Source organism: Salmo salar, chromosome ssa13 (assembly GCF_905237065.1).
Source record: "Salmo salar chromosome ssa13, Ssal_v3.1, whole genome shotgun sequence".
Classification (NCBI taxonomy): Eukaryota; Metazoa; Chordata; class Actinopteri; order Salmoniformes; family Salmonidae; genus Salmo; species Salmo salar.
Genome location: NC_059454.1, coordinates 112416040 through 112436566, shown reverse-complemented (window position 1 = coordinate 112436566; position 20527 = coordinate 112416040). Strand labels below are relative to the sequence as shown.

The window sequence follows — 20527 nt, the reverse complement described above, 5'->3', positions numbered from 1 at the left end:
GTGGTGGGGTTGGTGGTGGTGGGGTGGAGTGGTGGTGGGTAGAGTAGAGTGGTGGTGGGAGTGAGTGGTGGTGAGTGGAGTGGTGGTGGTGGTGGAGTAGTGGTAGAGTAGTGGTGGAGAGTGGTAGAGGAGTGGTAGAGTAGTGGTAGAGTGGTGGTGGGAGTGGGGTGGAGTGGAGGTAGAGTAGGAGTAGAGTAGAGTAGAGTAGAGTAGTGGTAGAGTGGTGGTGGTGGTGGTAGAGTAGAGTAGAGGTAGTGGTGGAGTGGTGGTGGGAGTAGGGTAGAGTAGTGGTAGAGTAGAGGTAGAGTAGTGGTAGAGTAGTGGTGAGAGTAGAGTAGAGTGGAGTAGAGTGAGACTAGTGGTAGAGTAGTGTAGTGGTAGAGTGAGTGGTAGAGTAGAGTAGAGTAGTGGTAGAGTAGTGGTGGAGTGGTGGTGGAGTAGAGGTAGAGTAGGTGGAGGTGGAGTGGTGGTGGAGTGGTGGTAGAGTAGTGGTGGAGTAGTGGTGAGTAGAGTAGAGTAGTGGTAGAGTAGTAGTGGAGTGGTGGTAGAGTAGAGTAGAGTAGTGGTAGAGTAGTGGTAGAGTGGTGGTAGAGTAGAGTAGAGTAGGTAGAGTGGGAGTAGACTAGTGGTAGAGTAGTGTAGTGGTAGAGTAGTGGTAGAGTAGAGTAGATTAGTGGTAGAGTAGTGGTGGAGTAGTGGTAGAGTAGAGTAGAGTAGAGGTAGAGTAGTGTTAGAGTAGTGGTAGAGTAGTGGTAGAGTAGAGTAGAGTAGAGTAGAGTAGAGTAGTGGTAGAGTAGTAGTAGAGTAGTAGTAGAGTAGTGGTAGAGTAGTAGTAGAGTAGTGGTAGAGTAGTGGTGGAGTAGAGTAGAGTAGTGGTAGAGTAGAGTAGTGGTAGAGTAGGGTAGTGGTAGAGTAGTGTAGAGTAGTGTAGAGTAGAGTAGAGTAGTGGTAGAGTAGTGGTAGAGTAGAGTAGAGTAGAGTAGTGGTAGAGTAGAGTAGAGGGTAGAGTGGTGGTGGAGTAGTGGTGGGGTGGAGTGAGTGGAGTAGAGTGGGGTGAGGTGGTGGAGTGGGAGTGAGAGTAAGGAACAGTAGAGTAGAGTAGTGTAGTGGTAGAGTAGAGTAGAGTAGAGTAGAGTAGAGTAGAGTAGGGTAGAGTAGAGTAGAGTGTGGTAGAGTAGTGGTAGAGTAGAGTAGAGTAGTGGTAGAGTAGAGTAGAGTGGTGGTAGAGTAGAGTGGTGGTAGAGTAGGGTAGGTAGTGGTAGAGTGGGAGTGAGAGTAGTGGTAGAGTAGAGTAGAGTGGTGGTGGGAGTGGGTGGTGGTGGAGTAGAGTGGTGGTGGAGTGGTGGTAGAGTAGAGTAGTGGTAGGGGTAGAATAGTGGTAGAGTAGTGGTAGAGGAGTGGTAGAGGAGTGGTAGAGGAGTGGTAGAGTAGTGGTAGAGTAGAGTAGAGTAGAGTAGAGTTAGAGTAGAGTAGAGTAGAGTAGAGTAGAGTGGTAGAGTAGTGGTAGAGTAGTGGTAGAGTAGAGTAGAGTAGAGTAGTGGTAGAGTAGTGGTAGAGTAGAGTAGTGGTAGAGTAGAGTTGAGTAGTGGTAGAGTAGAGTAGAGTAGTGGTAGAGTAGTGGTAGAGTAGAGTAGAGTAGAGTAGAGTAGACTAGTGGTAGAGTAGTGTAGTGGTAGAGTAGTGGTAGAGTAGAGTAGAGTAGTGGTAGAGTAGTGGTGGAGTAGTGGTAGAGTAGAGTAGAGTAGAGGTAGAGTAGTGGTAGAGTAGTGGTAGAGTAGTGGTGGAGTAGTGGTAGAGTAGAGTAGAGTAGAGTAGAGTAGTGGTAGAGTAGTAGTAGAGTAGTGGTAGAGTAGTGGTAGAGTAGAGTAGAGTAGAGTAGTGGTAGAGTAGAGTAGTGGTAGAGTAGTGTAGTGGTAGAGTAGTGTAGTGGTAGAGTAGAGTAGAGTAGAGTAGTGGTAGAGTAGTGGTAGAGTAATGGTAGAGTAGAGTAGTGGTAGAGTAGAGTAGTGGTAGAGTAGAGTAGAGTAGAGTAGAGTAGTGGTAGAGTAGTGGTAGAGTAGAGTAGTGGTAGAGTAGTGGTAGAGTAGAGTAGTGGTAGAGTAGAGTAGAGTAGCGGTAGAGTAGTGGTAGAGTAGAGTAGTGGTAGAGTAGTGGTAGAGTAGTTGTAGAGTAGAGTAGAGTAGAGTAGAGTAGAGTAGTGGTAGAGTAGTGGTAGAGTAGTGGTATAGTAGTGGTAGAGTAGAGTAGAGTAGTGGTAGAGTAGTGGTAGAGTAGTTGTAGAGTAGTGGTGAGAGTAGAGTAGTGGTAGAGTGGTGGTGGTGGTAGAGTAGTGGTAGAGTAGTGGTAGAGTAGTGGTAGTGTAGTGGTAGAGTAGTGGTAGAGTAGAGTAGAGTAGTGGTAGAGTAGAGTAGAGTAGTGGTAGAGTAGAGTAGAGTAGAGTAGTGGTAGAGTAGTGGTAGAGTAGTGGTATAGTAGTGGTAGAGTAGAGTAGAGTAGTGGTAGAGTAGTGGTAGAGTAGTTGTAGAGTAGTGGTAGAGTAGAGTAGTGGTAGAGTAGTGGTAGTGGTAGAGTAGTGGTAGAGTAGTGGTAGAGTAGTGGTAGTGTAGTGGTAGAGTAGTGGTAGAGTAGTGGTAGAGTAGAGTAGAGTAGTGGTAGAGTAGAGTAGAGTAGTGGTAGAGTAGAGTAGAGTAGAGTAGTGGTATAGTAGTGGTAGAGTAGAGTAGTGGTAGAGTAGAGTAGAGTAGAGTAGTGGTAGAGTAGTGGTAGAGTAGGGTAGAGTAGAGTAGAGTAGGGTGGAGGAGGCTGTTATACCATAGGTTGTTATACCATAGGCTGTTATACCATAGGCTGTTATACCATAGGCTGTTATACCATAGGCTGTTATACCATAGGCTGTTACACCATAGGCTGTTATACCATAGGCTGTTACACCATAGACTAGACCATTACTCTCATTCCAGACTCACATTAAGCATCTCCAATCCAAAATTAAATCTAGAATCGGCTTCTTATTTCGCAACAAAGCCTCCTTCTCTTATGCTGCCAAACATACCCTCGTAAAACTGACCATCCTACCAATCCTTGACTTGGGCGATGTCATTTACAAAATAGCCTCCAGCACTCTACTCTGGATGCAAACTGGATGTAGTCTATCACAGTGCCATCCGTTTTGTCACCAAAGCCCCATATACTACCCACCTCTGCGACCTGTACGCACTCGTTGGCTGGCCCTCGATTTATATTTGTTGCCAAACCCACTGGCTCCAGGTCATCTACAAGTCTCTGCTAGGTAAAGCGCCCCCTTTATCTCAGCTCACTGGTCACCATCGCAGCACCCACCCGTAGCACGCGCTCCAGCAGGTATATTTCACTGGTCATCCCCAAAGCCAATTCCTCCTTTGGCCGCCTTTCCTTCCAGTTCTCTGCTGCCAGTGACTGGAACGAATTGCAAAACTCACTGAAGCTGGAGACTCATATCTCCCTCACTAGCTTTAAGCACCAGCTGTCAGAGCAGCTTACTGATCATTGCACCTGTACATAGCCCATCTGTAAATAGTCCACCCAACTACCTCATCCCCATATTGTTTTTAATTTTTTTCTCCTTTGCACTCCAGTATCTCAACTTGCACATTCATCTTCTGCACATCTATCACTCCAGTGTTTAATTGCTAAATTGTAATTATTTCACCACTATGGCCTATTTATTGCCTTACCTCCCTAATCTTACTACATTTGTAACATCCTAGGGTGTAACAGCCTATTGTGTTATTGACTGTACGTTTGTTTATGTGTAACTCTGTGTTGCACTGCTTTGCTTTATCTTGGCCAGGTCACAGTTGTAAATGAGAACTTGTTCTCAACTGGCCTATCTGGTTAAATAAAGGTGAAATATTAATATATTAATATTAAATAATTATACCTTAGGTTACACCAATGCACCATACAATAGGTCACACCGTTACACCATAGGTTACACCACTGCACCATACAATAGGTTACACCATAGGTTACACCACTGCACCATACAATAGGTTACACCATAGGTTACACCACTGCACCATACAATAGGTTACACCATAGGTTACACCACTGCACCATACAATAGGTTACACCATAGGTTACACCAATGCACCATACAATAGGTTACACCATAGGTTACACCACTGCACCATACAATAGGTTACACCATAGGTTACACCAATGCACCATACAATAGGTTACACCATAGGTTACACCACTGCACCATAGGTTACTAATCAAAAGAGAACAATGGCTCTGAGAATTTAGGCTTGTGCGTAAAACCTGCAAATTCAGACAAATAAAGAGGTGTAATGGGTTAATGTTTCGATGTTTTTTTTAAATTGTTTATTGCATCGGGGATAGCATACACAGACGTTTTGTCTTTTACAGCCTTCTTCAGTGTTACAAGATACCATTTTAATTACTTCAAAACAGCATTTGTAAAGAACTACAGATGAACAGCAGGTGGTTATAATCATGGTTTACTCCCATCAGCCAATCAGGGACGTGGCCCCTCTGGTCTACCTGTATACAAATTAGTCACAAAGAGATAGATAATTCTAGGTTATGGGAGCGGGCTTGAAAGGCAACTCACAAATAATTTGCCCCAGCTGTCCATTAATCTAATTACATCACATAAATTCATGAGATAGCCGACCACAAAGGACATTAGGCAAAGCCGTTCATAGACATGTGGTGCCAACTCATAAACGATATGCAAAATCTGATACGGACAGTGTTCTTATACTGTATAACGGTCTACATGTGGCTTATAGGAAGGAGGTGAAATCAAATTATTCCTTTAAACCGTGTGGAGATACATACTTTTTTTGTATATTCACATGGCTTCTCTTTGGAGTAAATTGTTGTCATACTCACCTCTACGTGGTGAATTAACTTTTTCAATCCCTTTTTCATTCCCCACTATGAAGTGTCTCGCACACCAGACAAATATGTTCATCTGGTAATCACTGAGCTATGTTACACCGTAGGTTACACCATACGAGGGACAGCTCAGTTTGTTGTTTTGGAAAGTTTGTTGTTTTTAAAAGTGTATGGGAAAGTTTCTTAGTAGCTAGCTAACTTTTTTAGTTTGGATCCCACGACGCAGTTGGCATCAGTTGCTGGGACTGCGAGTCTCTGTTCAGGGATCCGGCCGACTGAGGCTGGGTCTGAGGAGTTATTTGGCGTGGCAGCTAGCCTAGCTGATAGCTAGCCTAGCCGCTAGCCTAGCTGATAGCTAGCCTAGCTGATAGCTAGCCTAGCTGATAGCTAGCTGCCTATCAAGCTAGCAGAGTTTCTTGAGGGCTTAAACGCAGCCCGGGAATGCAGTTAACAACTGTGTTTGGGACCACGGATTATCCCGCGTTCGTGGCTGCCTAGAAGCTGTTTGTGGTTTTCAATCTTCCCTGTGACCTGCCCTGTCTGGAACTGAAATGATCTCTGAGAAACTGAAGATGGACCACTGCAAGATTGAGGTGGAGCGCGCCCACAGCACTGGAAAACCCACCACCGGCCCAGGTCCAGGCCAATAGTGGTCAAGTTCCTGAGGTTCAAGGACCAGGTAGCTGTTCTGGAAAGAGCCAAGAACTTGAGAGGAACGATATATCTACCTCAACGAGGACCATCCTGAAGCTGTGGCCAGAAGAGGAAAGAACTGATCCCAGACATGAAAGCTACCAGAGCGCGTGGGGACATTGCTTACATCCACTATGACAGGCTTATTGTCCACCCTCTCTCCCAGAAGCCTGCAAGGAATGAGATAGCCAAATCTATGGGCTTGTAGCTTCAACCCTGCAGCACACACACACACACACACACACACACACACACACACACACACACACACACACACACACACACACACACACACACACACACCAACTGATTAATGGACTGCTGAATGTAAAACATGTTTTATCTTGCTTTGTTTGCTCTTTTACATATTATGTCTATCTCTAGTAAGCTACCCATGAAAGGGTTGAAAATATACTTTTTTTATTTAGTTTTGTATATGTAGCCTTAAAAATAAGATTCATGAAATCATTAACTTGCTAACGTCAGATAACATTCATATATTAGCCATTTCTGAGTGTAACGGCTGTCGTAGAGAGGGGACCAAAGCGCAGTGTGTTGATTGCTCATGATGAATATTTATTTTTAACTCAAAACACTAAAGACAAAATAAACAAAGAGAAAACGAAAGCGCACAGTTCTGTCAGCTACATAAACTAGACAGAAGACAACTACCCACAAACACAGGTGGAAAAAAACCCTACTTAAAAATGATCTCCAATTAGAGACAACGAGGACCAGCTGCCTCTAATTGGAGATCATCCCAAAAACCAAAAACATAGAAATAGAAAACGAGATCCTAAACATAGATATACAAAACATAGAAAAACACAAAACATCCCCTGTCACGCCCTGATCTACTCTACCATAGAAAATAACATCTTACTATGGTCAGGATGTGACACTGAGACTCACTTAGATATTTCATTTGATTATACAGCAGTAGCAATACAAGGATTTAACATTTATAGAAGAGACAGAAATGTTTATGGGGGAGATGTTGCTGTATATATTCAGAGCCATATCCCTGTAACGGTTAGCGAAGATTTTATGTAAAATGTCATTGAAGTGTTGTGGTTGCAGGTTCACTTGGCACATCTAAAGCCTTTTCTTTTGGGGTGTTGCTATAGGCCACCAAGTGCTAACAGTCAGTATCTAAATAATATGTGTGAAATGCTTGATATTGATGTAAACAGAGAGGTCAAAATTCTTGGGGACCTTTATATTGACTGATTTTCCTCAAGCTGTATGCCCAATAGGAAGCGTCTCACTGTTACCAGTGCCTGTAATCTGGTTCAGGTTATTAATCAACCCTACCAGGGTGTTTACAAACACTACAGGAAAAAGATCATCCACATGTACTGATCACATTTTTACCAATACTGTAGAACTTTGTTCTGAAGCTGTATCCGTACCCATTGGATGCAGTGATCACAATATAGTGGCTATATCCAGGAAAGCCAAAGTTACAACAGCTGGGCCTTAAACAGTGTTTAAGAGATCATACAAAAACTGTTGCTGTGACTCTTATGTGGATGGTGTTAAAAACATATTTGTTGGTCTGATGTGATTAATGAGGAGCATCCAGACGCTGCACTTGATGAATTTATGAAAATTATTCTTCCAATTATTGATGAATATGCACCTGTTAAGAAACTGACTGTTAGAACTGTTAAGGCTCCATGGATTGATGAGGAATTGATAAACTGTATGGTTGAAAGAGATGGGGGCAAAAGGAGTGGCTAATAAGTCTGGCTGCACATCTGACTGGCTGACTTTATGAAATTATGTGACTAAACTCAACAAAAAGAAGAAGAAACTGTCTGATGTGGTCAAGCCAAGATCAATGATATAAAGAAAAATGGAGAAAAAAAAAATGGAGAAAAAAAACTTCGGACTTCATTAAATATAATTATGGGCAGAAAGACAAATTCAACTCTATCTTTCATCGAGTCAGATGGCTTATTCATCACAGAACCATTTAATGTTGCCAATTATTTTAATAATTACTTAAATGGAAAAGTGAGCAAACTTAGGTAGGGAATGCCAACAACGAATAGTGAGCCTTCGTGCATAAAAAAACTATATATTGAAAGAAAATAATTGCAAGTTGGAATTTTGTAAAGTTAGTGTGGGAGAGGTGGAAAAGTTATTGTTGTCGATCAATAATGACAAATTGACAACTTAGATGGAGAGAAGTTACTGAGGATGGTAGCTGACTCTATAGCCACTCCTATCTGTCATATCTTTAATCTGAGCCTAGAGGAAAGTCTTTGTCCTCAGGCCTGGAGGGAAGACAAAGTCATTCCACTACCCAAGAGTGATAAAGCGGCCTTTACTGGTTCTAACAGCAGACCTATCAGCTTGCTGCCAGCTCTTAGAAAACGTGGAAAAAGTGGCAGGTCGTGGAAAAACGTGGAAAAAGTTTAGTTTGACCAAATACAATGCTATTTCTCTGTAAACAAATTAACAACAGACTTTCAGCATGCTTATAGAGAACGACACTCAACATACTGCACTGACACAAATGACTGATGATTGGTTGAAAGAAATTGATAATAAGAAGATTGTGAGAGCTGTACTGTTAGATTTCAGTGCAGCCTTTTATATTATTGACCATAACCTGTTGTTGAAAAAACGTATGTGTTATGGCTTTTCAACCTCTGCCATGTCGTGGATTCAGTGCTACCTAATAGAACTCAAAGGGTTTCCTTTAATGGAAGCTTCTCTAATGTCAAACAATGTGGTGTTCCGCAGGGCAGCTCTTTAGGCCCTCTACTCTTTTCTCTTTTTTACCAATGACCTGCCACTGGCATTAAACAAAGCATGTGTGTCCATGGATGCTGATGATTCACCCATCTACGCATCAGCAACCACAGCTAATGAAGTCACTGAAACCCTTAACAAAGAGTTGCAGTTTGTTTTGGAATGAGTGGCCAGTAATAAACTGGCCCTGACCATCTCTAAAACTAAGAGCATTGTATTTGGTACAAATCAATCCCTATGTTCTAGACCTCAGCTGAATCTGGTAATGAATGGTGTGGCTGTTAAACAAGTTGAGAAGACTAAATTACTTGGCGTAACCTTAGATTGTAAACCGTCATGGTCAAAACATACAGATTCAATGATTGTAAAGATGGGGAGAGGTTTGTGTGTAATAAAGAGATGCCCTGCTTTTTTTGACCCCAGACTCCAAAAAGCAAGTTCTGCAGGCTCTAGCTTTGTCTTATCTTGATTATTGTCCAGTCGTGTGGTCCAGTGCTGCAAGAAAGACCTAGCTAAACTGCAGCTGGCCCAGAACAATGTCTTGCTCTTCATTGTAATCAGAGGGCTGATATAAATACTATGCATGCCAGTCTCTCTTGGCTAAGAGTTGAGGAGAGACTGACTGCATCACTTCTTCTCTTTATAAGAAACATTAATGTGTTAAATCCCAAATTGTTTGCATAGTCAAGTTACACGCAGCTCTGACACACACACTTACCCCACCAGACATGCCACCAGGGGTCTTTTCACAGTCCCCAAACCCAGAACAAATTCAAGAAAGCATACAGTATTATATAGAGCCATTACTGCACACAACTCCGTTCCATCTCATATTGTACAAATGAACAGCAACACCTCACGGCACAATGCCTCTCCTCTATTTCAAATCAAATCAAATGTTATTGGTCACATACACATGGTTAGCAGATGCTATTGCGAGTGTGTTGAAATGTTTGTGGTGTAGCGAAATACTTGATAGTTTGTGTGTATGTATTGATATGTAGGCGACGTGTGCCTTTTTTCATATATAGTTCTGTCCTTGAGCTGTTCTTGTCTATTAATGTTCTGTATTATGTCATGTTTCATGTTTTGTGTGGACCCCAAATATGAGCAGCAGAGTGTGCAGCAGCTACAGAAAAATGGATCTGGCACATGCACAGAAATCTTTACCTTTAGCCACGACAAATCAGGTTTCCAGAAAATCCGTAATGTGTAGTGGACCTCCACAAAAAAATAAAACAAACGTAAACAGTTAGCACCAGCAGTGATCATACCTCACAAGTGCTGGTCCTTTGTGCAGAAAAGACCGGTTGGTTCCCATCATTAAAGTCTGAGAACAGAACAGTGAGCGTTTGTTACCCTAGCTGTTCACATCATGTCTCCATTTACTATAATCTGACTCCTCCCTCTCTCCTCCTCCTCTCCTCTCTCTCTCCTCCTCCTCTCCTCCCTCTCTCCTCCTCCTCTCCTCCCTCTCTCCTCCTCCCTCTCCTTCCTATAGTTAGCTAGTTCTGTGTAGTTAATACTGCTGAAGAGATGAAAACTACTTCCATGTGGCATTCTGGTTCCTCTTTTACTCTCCCCCTCTTCTCTCCCCCTTCCCTCTCTCCTTGTTTCACTCTTTCTCTCTCCACAGCTGCCTTGAACCTTACTACTCAGGGGGAGAGGAGGGAGGGAGGAATGCAGGCTCAGAACCTCTGGCAGATCAATAACAGACACACAGGGGGGGACGGCCAGGCTCTCTCAGTGGGAAGATTCTCTCTCTCTCTCTCTCTCTCTCTCTCTCTCTCTCTCTCGCAATCTCTCAGGTTTTTTTTATTTAACCTTTATTTATACAGGATGTCGCATTGTGGTGGGAAGACCATTTAACAAGGGAGACTTCTCGCTCTCGACTCTCTCAGTCTTTCTCTCTACCCCACCCCCCTTCTCTCCTCTATAGATCTCTTTAACACATTGCAGGACCCAGGCCCTGGTCTTCTGGTGTCGGCACCGAGAGCTCTGAGGCTCTGAGGGCGTCTTAAGATAATAAGGACCATCTCTGGGTGAGGCTTTGTTGTACCCACAGTGCATCTGGTCAGCAGCTCCAATCCATCTAACTCTAACCCAACATGTGCTGCTGTCAGAAGACAAACAGCATATCGAATGAGAAGAGCTAGCCTGGGTAGTAAGCATCAGTCTGTTTGTGCTAACATTTCACTCATTGACACTTCACGCCAAATTGTTTGGTACAAGGAGTGGAATGTTAGCACAAAATAGGTCTGGGTTTCAGGCTAGAGAACATCTGAGGACCACATATACAACACTTCTCTTTTCTTTAACTCATCACACTGATTCAGCAAAAATGTATTAGCAAACTATGTTTTATACTCTCTGACTGCATACTATGTTTTATACTCTCTGACTGCATACTATGACTAAAGTGACTAAAATTAAATTAATATGTGATCCAATTAATTGAAATATTCTGCGTATGTGGGTCAGAACTTTAAAAATGTCTTTGTATTCACCACAGGAGGTTGGTGACACCTTAATTGGGGAGGACGGGCTCGTGGTAATGACTGGAGCGGAATCAGTGGAATGGTATCAAATACATCAAACACATGGTTTCCATGGTTTCCAGGTGTTTGATGCCATTCCATTTGCTCCGTTCTGGACATTATTATGAGCCGTTATTCCCCTCAGCAGCCTCCACTGGTATTCACCATTTTGGATTTTTCAGATATGCAATGAACATGATGCCGAGTAAAGAATCATTTGATCCTGGCCCATCGTATCTACTGTAAAAGCTTATTGCTGATCTTTGATCGTCATTCCAGTAACCACAGCCTCCACGGAGATCCCACACTTTTACTACATTTGACTCAAATCGAACTAGAAAAAAAAACACGTTCTCTGAAGATAATAAAGTAGGCCAATTGAATGACGCTGTGTGATTCTGATCCATGCATCATCATCCCTGGAACTGACCAGGAAGTCCTGGTTACCCTGGACAACAACAGAGGTACTCTGAAACGTGACTCTGACTCTGATGAACATGCCTGTCATTTCCTTGGTGATGCAATCTGTTTCATACAGGGACAAAAAACCTGACGCGTCACAAGATTAATTAGAAATTCACACTAAAATAAAAACTTGTGGTTAAGAATATCTGCCTTGGTGAGACTTTTAATATTAATTAATAATAGTCGATAATAACGGTTAAAGTCATTTCCACTTCCTGTACATATTGTATTCAGCTATGTTGTATGTGCTTCATTGGTTTATTAATAACTTTTCATGTTCATAACTGTGCACTCTCCTCAAACAATAGCTTGGTATTCTTTCACTGTAATAGCTACTGTAAATTGGACAGTGCAGTTAGACTAACAAGAATTTAGTCTTTCTGCCAATATCAGACATGTCTATGTCCTGGGAAATGTTCTTGTTACTTACAACCTCATGATAATCACATTAGCCTACGTTAGCTTAACCATCCTGTGGAAGGCACACCGATCCCGAAGAAGTTAATTAATCTAACTGCACTGTCCAATTTACAGCCATGGCTGAGTTGTTATTGGGTCTGCTATAGATTGAAATATAACTGTTCCCAGGTCTGCATGTATGGGTTGGCTGGCTATGGGGGGTATTTAAGACACCACGAGACACCATTCCTACAGTGTGATGGGCTTCACACATGGAAAAAAAGTCTAATAGAAAATAAAGCCAGCCCTGGGTGTGAGCAGGAAGGGCTGGGGCTGGGATATAGGGCTGAGATGGGGGTATAGATCTGAGGCTGGGGTATAGGCCTGGGGCTGGGGTGTTGGGCTGGCTCTGAGGCTGGGGTACAGTCCTGGGGCTGGGGTGTAGGGCTGTGGCTGAGGCTGGGGTACAGGCCTGGGGCTGGGGTGTAGGGCTGGGGCTGAGGCTGGGGTACAGGCCTGGGGCTGGGGTGTAGGGTTGGGGCTGAGGCTGGGGTATAGGCCTGGGGCTGGGGTGTTGGGCTGGGTCTGAGGCTGGGGTACAGGCCTGAGGCTGGGGTGTTGGGCTGGGGCTGAGGCTGGGGCATAGGGCTGGGGCTAGGGTATAGGGCTGGCTCTGAGGCTGGGGTATAGGGCTGGGATAGGGTTTAGGGGTACAGGGCTGGGGCTGGGGTATAGGGCTGGGATAGGGTTTAGGGCTGGGGTAAAGGACGGGGGCTGCAGATGGGTATAGGGCTGGCTATAGGGTTGGTGTATAGGGCTAAGGTATAGGGCTAAGGTAAAGGGCTGGGGTATAGGGCTGGGTTATAGGGCTAAGGTATAGGGCTCGGCCTGGGCTATAGTGCTGGGTTATAGGGCTAAGGTATAGGGCTGGGTTATAGGGCTAAGGTATAGGGCTGGGTTATAGGGCTAAGGTATAGGGCTGGGCCTGGGGTATAGAGCTGGGATATAGGGCTGGGTTATAGGGCTAAGGTATAGGGCTGGACCTGGGGTATAGGACTGGGGTATAGGGCTGGGTTATAGGGCTAAGGCATAGGGCTGGGTTATAGGGCTAAGGTATAGGGCTGGGCCTGGGGTATAGGGCTGGGATATAGGGCTGGGTTATAGGGCTAAGGTATAGGGCTGGACCTGGGGTATAGGGCTGGGATATAGGGCTGGGGCTGAGGTATAGGGCTGGGGTTTAGGGCTGTGGTATAGGGCTAAGGTATAGGGCTGGGGTATAGGGCTAAGGTATAGGACTGGGGCTGGGGTATAGGGCTGGGGTATAGGGCTGGGGTATAGGGCTGGGATATAGGGCTGGGGCTGGGGTATAGGGCTAAGGTATAGGGCTTTGGTATAGGGCTGGGGTATAGGGCTAAGGTATAGGGCTGGGGCTGGGGTATAGGGCTGGGATATAGGGCTGGGGCTGGGGTATAGGGCTGGGATATAGGGCTGGGGTATAGGGCTAAGGTATAGGGCTGGGGTATTGGGCTAAGGTATATTTTATTTTATTTTTTATTTTTTATTTCACCTTCATTTAACCAGGTAGGCCAGTTGAGAACAAGTTCTCATTTACAACTGCGACCTGGCCAAGATAAAGCAAAGCAGTGCGACAATAACAACAACACAGAGTTGCACATGGGATAAACAAACATATAGTCAATAACACAATAGAACAATCTGTGTACAGTGTGTGCAAATGAAGTAAGGAGGTAAGGCAGGAAATATGCCATAGTAGTGAAGTTATTACAATTTAGCAAATTAACACTAGAGTGATAGATGTACCGATGAGGACGTGCAAGTAGAAATACTGGTGTGCAGAAGAGCAGAAAAACAAAAACAAATATGGGGATGAGGTAGGTAGTTGGTTGGGTGGGCTATTTACAGATGGGCTGTGTACAGCTGCAGCGATCGGTAAGCTGCTCTGACGCTTAAAGTTAGAGAGGAAGATATTAGTCTCCAACAGTGACTTTTGCAGTTCGTTCCAGTCATTGGCAGCAGAGAACTGGAAGGAAAGGCGGCCAAAGGAGGAATTGGCTTTGGGGGTGACCAGTGAAATATACCTGCTGGAGCGCGTGCTACGTGTGGGTGCTGCTATGGTGACCAGTGAGCTGAGATAAGGTGGGGCTTTACCTAGCAAAGACTTATAGATGACCTAGAGTCAGTGGGTTTGGAGACGAATATGTAGCGAGGACCAGCCAACGAGAGCATACAGATCGCAGTGGTGGATAGTATATGGGGCTTTGGTGATAAAACGGATGACACTGTGATAGACTGCATCCAGTTTGCTGAGTAGAGTGTTGGAGGCTATTTTATAAATGACATCGCCGAAGTCAAGGATCGGTAGGATAGTGAAGTAGGCTTTGTTGCGAAATAGGAAGCAGATTCTAAATTTAATTTTGGATTGGAGATGCTTAATATGAGTCTGGAAGGAGAGTTTACAGTCTAACCAGACACCTAGGTATTTATAGTTGTCCACAGGGGCTGGGGCTGGGGAATAGGGCTGGGGTATAGTACTGAGGCTTTGGTATAGGGCTGGGGTATAGGGCTGGGGTATAGGGCTAAGGTATAGGGCTGGGTTATAGGGCTAAGGTATAGGGCTGGGCCTGGGGTATAGGGCTGGGATATAGGGCTGGGTTATAGTGCTGAGGTATAGGGCTGGGGCTAGGGTTTTTGGCTGGGGTATAGGGCTGGGGTATAGGGCTGGGGTATAGTGCTGAGGTATAGGGCTGTGGCTGAGGCTGGGTATAGGGCTGGGGTATAGGGCTGGGGTATAGTGCTGAGGTATAGGGCTGGGGCTAGGGTTTTTGGCTGGGGTATATGGCTGGGGTATAGTGCTGAGGTATAGGGCTGGGGCTAGGGTTTTTGGCTGGGGTATATGGCTGGGGTATAGTGCTGAGGTATAGGGCTGGGGTACAGGGCTGGGGTATAGTGCTGAGGTATAGGGCTGGGGCTAGGGTTTTTGGCTGGGGTATATGGCTGGGGTTGGGACTTGGGATTAGGGTTGAGGCTGGGCTATATGGCTAAGAATAGGGTTAAGGGCTGTGGTACAGGGCTGGTGTATAGGGCTGGGGCTGAGGCTGGGGTATATGGATAGGGTTTACAGCTGGAGTATATGGATAGTGTTTAGGGGTATAGGGAAGGGGATGGGGTGTAGGGCTGGGGGATAGGGATGTTGCTGAGGCTGGGGCTGAAGTATAGGGCTGTTGCTAGGGTTTAGGGCTGGGGTATTTGGCTGTAGCTGAAGTATAGGGCTGGGGCTAGGGTTTACGCTTGGGTATAGGGCTGGGGCTGATGTATATTGATGGGGGTGGTGTTGTGGGAGGTGCAGGGCATGGGAATGCAGGACAGGCAAGGGCGGGACAGGGCGATGCAGGATAGGGCAGGCCATGGACAGGCCATGGCGGTGCAGGACAGGCCAGGGCAGGGCAGTACAGGACAGGCCAAGGCGGTGCAGGACAGGGCAGGGCAGGACAGGACAGGGCGATGCAGGACAGGACAGGGCAAGACAGGCCAAGGCGGTGCAGGGCAGGACAGAGTGGTGCAGGGCAGAATGGTGCAGGGCAAGGCAGGACAGGGTGGTTTAGGGCATGCCAGGGCAGTGCAGGGTAAGGTAGGACAGGGCAGGGCAGGACAGGACAGGGCGGTGCAGGACAGGACAGGACAGGGCAGGGCATGACAGGGCGCTGCAGGGCATGACAGGACAGGGCGGTGCAGAACAGGGCGGAGCAGGGCATGACAGGGCGGAGCAGGGCATGACAGGACAGGGCAGGGCATGACAGGACAGGGCGCTGCATGCATGACAGGACAAGGCGGTGCAGAACAGGGCGGAGCAGGGCATGACAGGGCATTGGAAGGGTGGTACACCACTCAGATCTCTCCTGTCTGGTCTACACCCCACCTGACTCGCTGGTTGGTGCAGGCTCTTCTTATCTGATTAGTTTTAACACTAATGACACCACCAGCCATCAGTATCAGTGCTGACCATTTGTCACATTTAGATACGCCACATTCAAAACATCTGGGATCTCAGAAATCTTAGGCTTTCAACTTCAGTGCGTTCAAGACAACTGGGAACTCTGGGGGAAAAAAATTGCTCAGACGGAGAAAAAATGTTTTGAAAGGTTTTCCAACTTGGAATTCCAAGTCGGGAAACTTTGGCATCTTTTCGGAGCTCCTAGTTTCCGACCAGAAGATTCCTGACGTCATGATTTGACCTCTTTTTTTTTCTCTTCAAGTTCTCAGTTGTCTTGAAAGCTTAAGTCCCAAATGGCACCCTTTTCCCTAAGTCCCAAATGGCACCCTTTTCCCTAAGTCCCAAATGGCACCCTTTTCCCTAAGTCCCAAATGGCACCCTTTTCCCTAAGTCCCAAATGGCACCCTTTTCCCTAAGTCCCAAATGGCACCCTTTTCCCTACACATCGTACTGTTTTGGACCAAAGCACTATAAAGGAAAACAAACAAGGTGACTTCAATCAACCTCTCACCTCATGTCTCACGTCCCTGTTATGCTGATGCCCATTGTGTTTACATGGTGAAGCTCATACCAGGGCCTTCTTACCAGAGGCCTTATTGGCTGAGTTTGTTTTGGTCATATCAGAACAGGAATCTGTGTAATTACGCACATCAAGGTATTATACAGTATGAGTGTACATAATAACTATGATCTCAATGTCCAAGGTAATCCTCTGGTTGACCGTGTCTATAGCATCTCACAGAGCACAACACCGTGTTAAAACCGGAGTGAGTTCAGCACAAAACGTTATTATTGAGACTTGAGTCCTCAGCACAGGTCAAACCAGTGAACACAGCCCTCAGAGTCTCAGACCCTACAATGTCATTTCAACGTGGATAATTTGGTCATATTTGGTTGAGACGTTGATCAATGAGATTACATCTTCTATTCACCCACTCAAAAAGACAGCCAAAAGTTAGTTGAATGTCCAATGTGTTATCACTGCTCTTTCAACCATTTAAAAGCACAGCGAAGTTCAAAGGTCAAATGGGAACACAATGTGTGTTATCACTGTGCTTCATCTAATAGCGGAACCAACGGACCTGGATTACAGTTGAGATTAATAGCACACGGTTCAAGTGATCAGTGCTGTTCCAGATTCTGTGCGGATTATTACAGCAATTGTGAAGATCTCCACAGACCTGTGATGACCTAGGCATGCCATCTTGACTGTGATGATCTAGGCATGCCATCTTGACCTGTGACGACCTAGGCATGCCATCTAGACCTGTGATGACCTAGGCATGCCATCTAGACCTGTGATGACCTAGGCATGCCATCTAGACCTGTGTCGACCTAGGCATGCCATCTTGACCTGTGATGACCTAGGCATGCCATCTTGACCTGTGATGACCTAGGCATGCCATCTTGACCTGTGATGACCTAGGCATGCCATCTTGACCTGTGATGACCTAGGCATGCCATCTAGACCTGTGTCGACCTAGGCATGCCATCTTGACCTGTGATGACCTAGGCATGCCATCTTGACCTGTGATGACCTAGGCATGCCATCTTGACCTGTGATGACCTAGGCATGCCATCTTGACCTGTGACGACCTACGCCATCTTGAACATGTACGCTTTCTATGATTACATCAGAAGACATTTATAGTTACAGTAACCTCAAAATGTGGCCATGGATGTGCTACTAATTTAAAGGTTGAACGTTACATTAGTTTGTAAATAGCCTTAACTTTAGACTAATTACTGTATTAAATAATTTATATTGAATTGTGTTTTGTTGTCAGCACAACCAGATATCAACATTTAAAGGAGATGTATCTTCTGATTGGATAGATCCGTCTGAGCCTCTGACTGAGTCTGGCTTCAATTCCAGTTTAACTACAAATTAATCATTAATATGTTGGATTCACATCTTCATCTCAACTAAAAATCTAAAATTAAAGAATAGGACTAAATCAAATCAAAATGTGGATGTTTTTTTTTAAATAAAGTTTGATTTGAATTAGTCCTATTATTTAACCTTTGACTTCTATGGGCTCAATCAAGGGTCACAAAGAGTAATTCTTGTTAGTCTTAAAAAAAAATCTACTTTGAAACAAATGTATACATGGTTATGGGCTTAACAAAAAGAAGACACATGTAACATGTCAGACATAGAGTTAAAATGTATAAAATGTTGAGTTTGCATCCCAATATTACACTTTATATACCTCACAGAAGACTGAAATATAACAAAACGATTTGACATAGAAACACCAGATTTTCTCCTTTGTTTATTAATTATGTAAAATATGAATAACATTCCATCCCTGAGGCCAATAGGACATTTGACTGCAGGAAATGGCTGCCTTTGATGTTTGGTTGAGCTGGAGACGTGAATTCAACATGTAAATGATTAATTTGTAGTTAAACTGGAATTGAAGCCAGACTCAGTCAGAGGCTCAGACGGATCTATCCAATCAGAAGACACATCTCCTTTAAATGTTGATATCTGGTTGTGTTGACAACAAAACACAATTCAATATCACTAAATATCATGACATTTATAATCAATCAGAGCGTGAAACCATAGGCCTATTGTATTGTCTATTTCACAGTTGAATTCTGGGAAGGATTTAAACAACAGCTGTTGATGACTTTGTAAACGCTATAGGCCTAAAAAAAAAACATCTTTAAATATATATGATAAATAAAGTATAGTCACATTTAATTTGCTCTGTTAAACAACTTTCGAACAACATCAATAGGAAATGTTAATCGATTTCGTTTTTAAGTGGAGATCTCTCAACAATCATTCTCACCATAGCACTTGGTAATAGTCGGCGACAACTATTATACATAATCAGGGCTTGGCTTGGTTAAAAATCCTGAATGGGAGACCACGGGTAGCTGTAAGCAGATCCATTTTTTGTATAGTGGATATAACATTGAAGATCTAACATTGTTTTTATAAAGGTACAAATTCAACATATTTTATACAAGGTTTGTCTATGTTAACATTTGGTTACCATGATAACATAATCCTGTGGTTGAAATTTGACCCTCAATTATAAAATCCAATGTATTTTTTTCATGAATACTCTATGTTGACAAATTACATTGAAACAACGTTTATTCAACCAGTTTGTGCCCAGCGGGGAGGTAGAGTATACCAAGGCATAGTAGACCAGCCAAAACACAGGACGAATATTTGATGACTATCGATATGTGCCGGCCAAAGTTTAAGCAAAGGACTCCAATAATCTGTATAAAACTACAGGACAGCATAGAGCCTGGATGAATACATCAACTAGGTGTTTAATTCTGAATAATGAGATTTTAGACAATATGGATACAGAGAAAGTGAGAACAGAAAGAGAGAGCGAGTACAGAGAGATCCTGAGAGAGAGAGAGAGAGAGAGAGAGAGAGAGAGAGAGAGAGAGAGAGAGAGAGAGGCGGAATGTCATCGAAGAAAAAGGGGGAAAAAACTGCCCAAAGCGATCGATGTTGCAACACATACTGTAGCTAAAATGTATTCCCATTTTCCAAAGCCCACGTTTCATCATATGTAATGCTCTGTCATTATGTTTTCTAGTGGAAAAAAAATAAGATTAATTAATGAAACTAATGGCAAAGTTAACGGTTTTATGAGGCACCGCTGCTCAGTCGCGTTGGCGCAACAATGTATCCTGATTCAGCCGCACACAGTCTCCAGTCCTGCGCGTAACATACCTATTACATTTAAATTAATCAGAAATCTAAATTATACTTACAGTTGTTCCTTCTCAGCGATATTTCGAAAATGTTGCTTGAACCTCAAAAATATATTATTTCGGAGTGCCTACCTAAAATCCCCCCCCCCAAAAAAAGTGAATTCCGTTATTTCAGGTCGTCCGTCAGAATCGCATGTGTTGATTCTTCCAATCCAAGCAAATGGTAAGTAATGTTTTAATTTTACAGTCCATGAAGAGAAGTGTGTTTTATTTTATTTCTGATTGAATAGTTCCCGAGGGCTCCGTCTCTCTCTCTCTCTTCTCTCGTGTCTCACAGAGCCCTGTGTGCCACTCGACAGAACGGGACCACTGTCTGTACATGACGTCACACACACTACACACACGATTTTTTTTTTCTTGAGTGCGTAATTGAAAACACATTTTTCAGAGACTTGTAAAGAGAGAGAGAGAGAGAGAGAGAGAGATAGAGAGTGAGCTAGATAGACAGAACACAATTATTCTTTACCAATTAGATTCCTATATTTTCTACTTTGATTAATACTGAACAAAAATATAAACACAACTTGCAACAATTTAAAAGATTTTACTGAGTTACTGTTCATATATAGAAATCAGTCAATTTACATGAATTCATTAGGTCCTAATCTATGGATTTCACATGACTGGGAATACAGATCTGCATCTGTTGGTCACAGATACCTTAAAAAAAAGATTGGGGCGTGGATCAGAAAACCAGTCAGTACCTGAGTTGTTGATTGTGGCCTGTGGAATGTTGTCCCAATCCTCTTCAATGGCTGTGCGAAGTTGCTGGATATTGGTGGGAACTGGAACACGCTGTCATACACGTCGATCCAGAGCATCCCAAACATGTTTAATGGGTGACATGTCTGGTGAGTATGCAGGCCTTGGAAGAAGCGGATGAATGGAATGACATTGGGCCTCAGGATCTCGTCACGGTATCTCTGTGCATCGATAAAATGCAATTATGTTCGTGGTCCATAGCTTATGCCAAGGGGCACTCTGTTCACAACGTTGA

At 44.0% G+C, this 20527-nt stretch overlaps 1 protein-coding gene across 1 annotated transcript in view; it reads right to left on the bottom strand.

Annotated features, from left to right (window-relative positions):
* lpar1 (lysophosphatidic acid receptor 1) overlaps positions 1-19848 on the bottom strand; it is a 95808-nt gene extending 75960 nt beyond the window's left edge. The window contains exon 1 of the mRNA XM_045692704.1: positions 19531-19848. The gene's annotated coding sequence lies outside the window, so the exon portion shown is untranslated. The remainder of the gene's footprint in view (positions 1-19530) is intronic.
* Between the last annotated feature and the right edge of the window lie 679 nt (positions 19849-20527).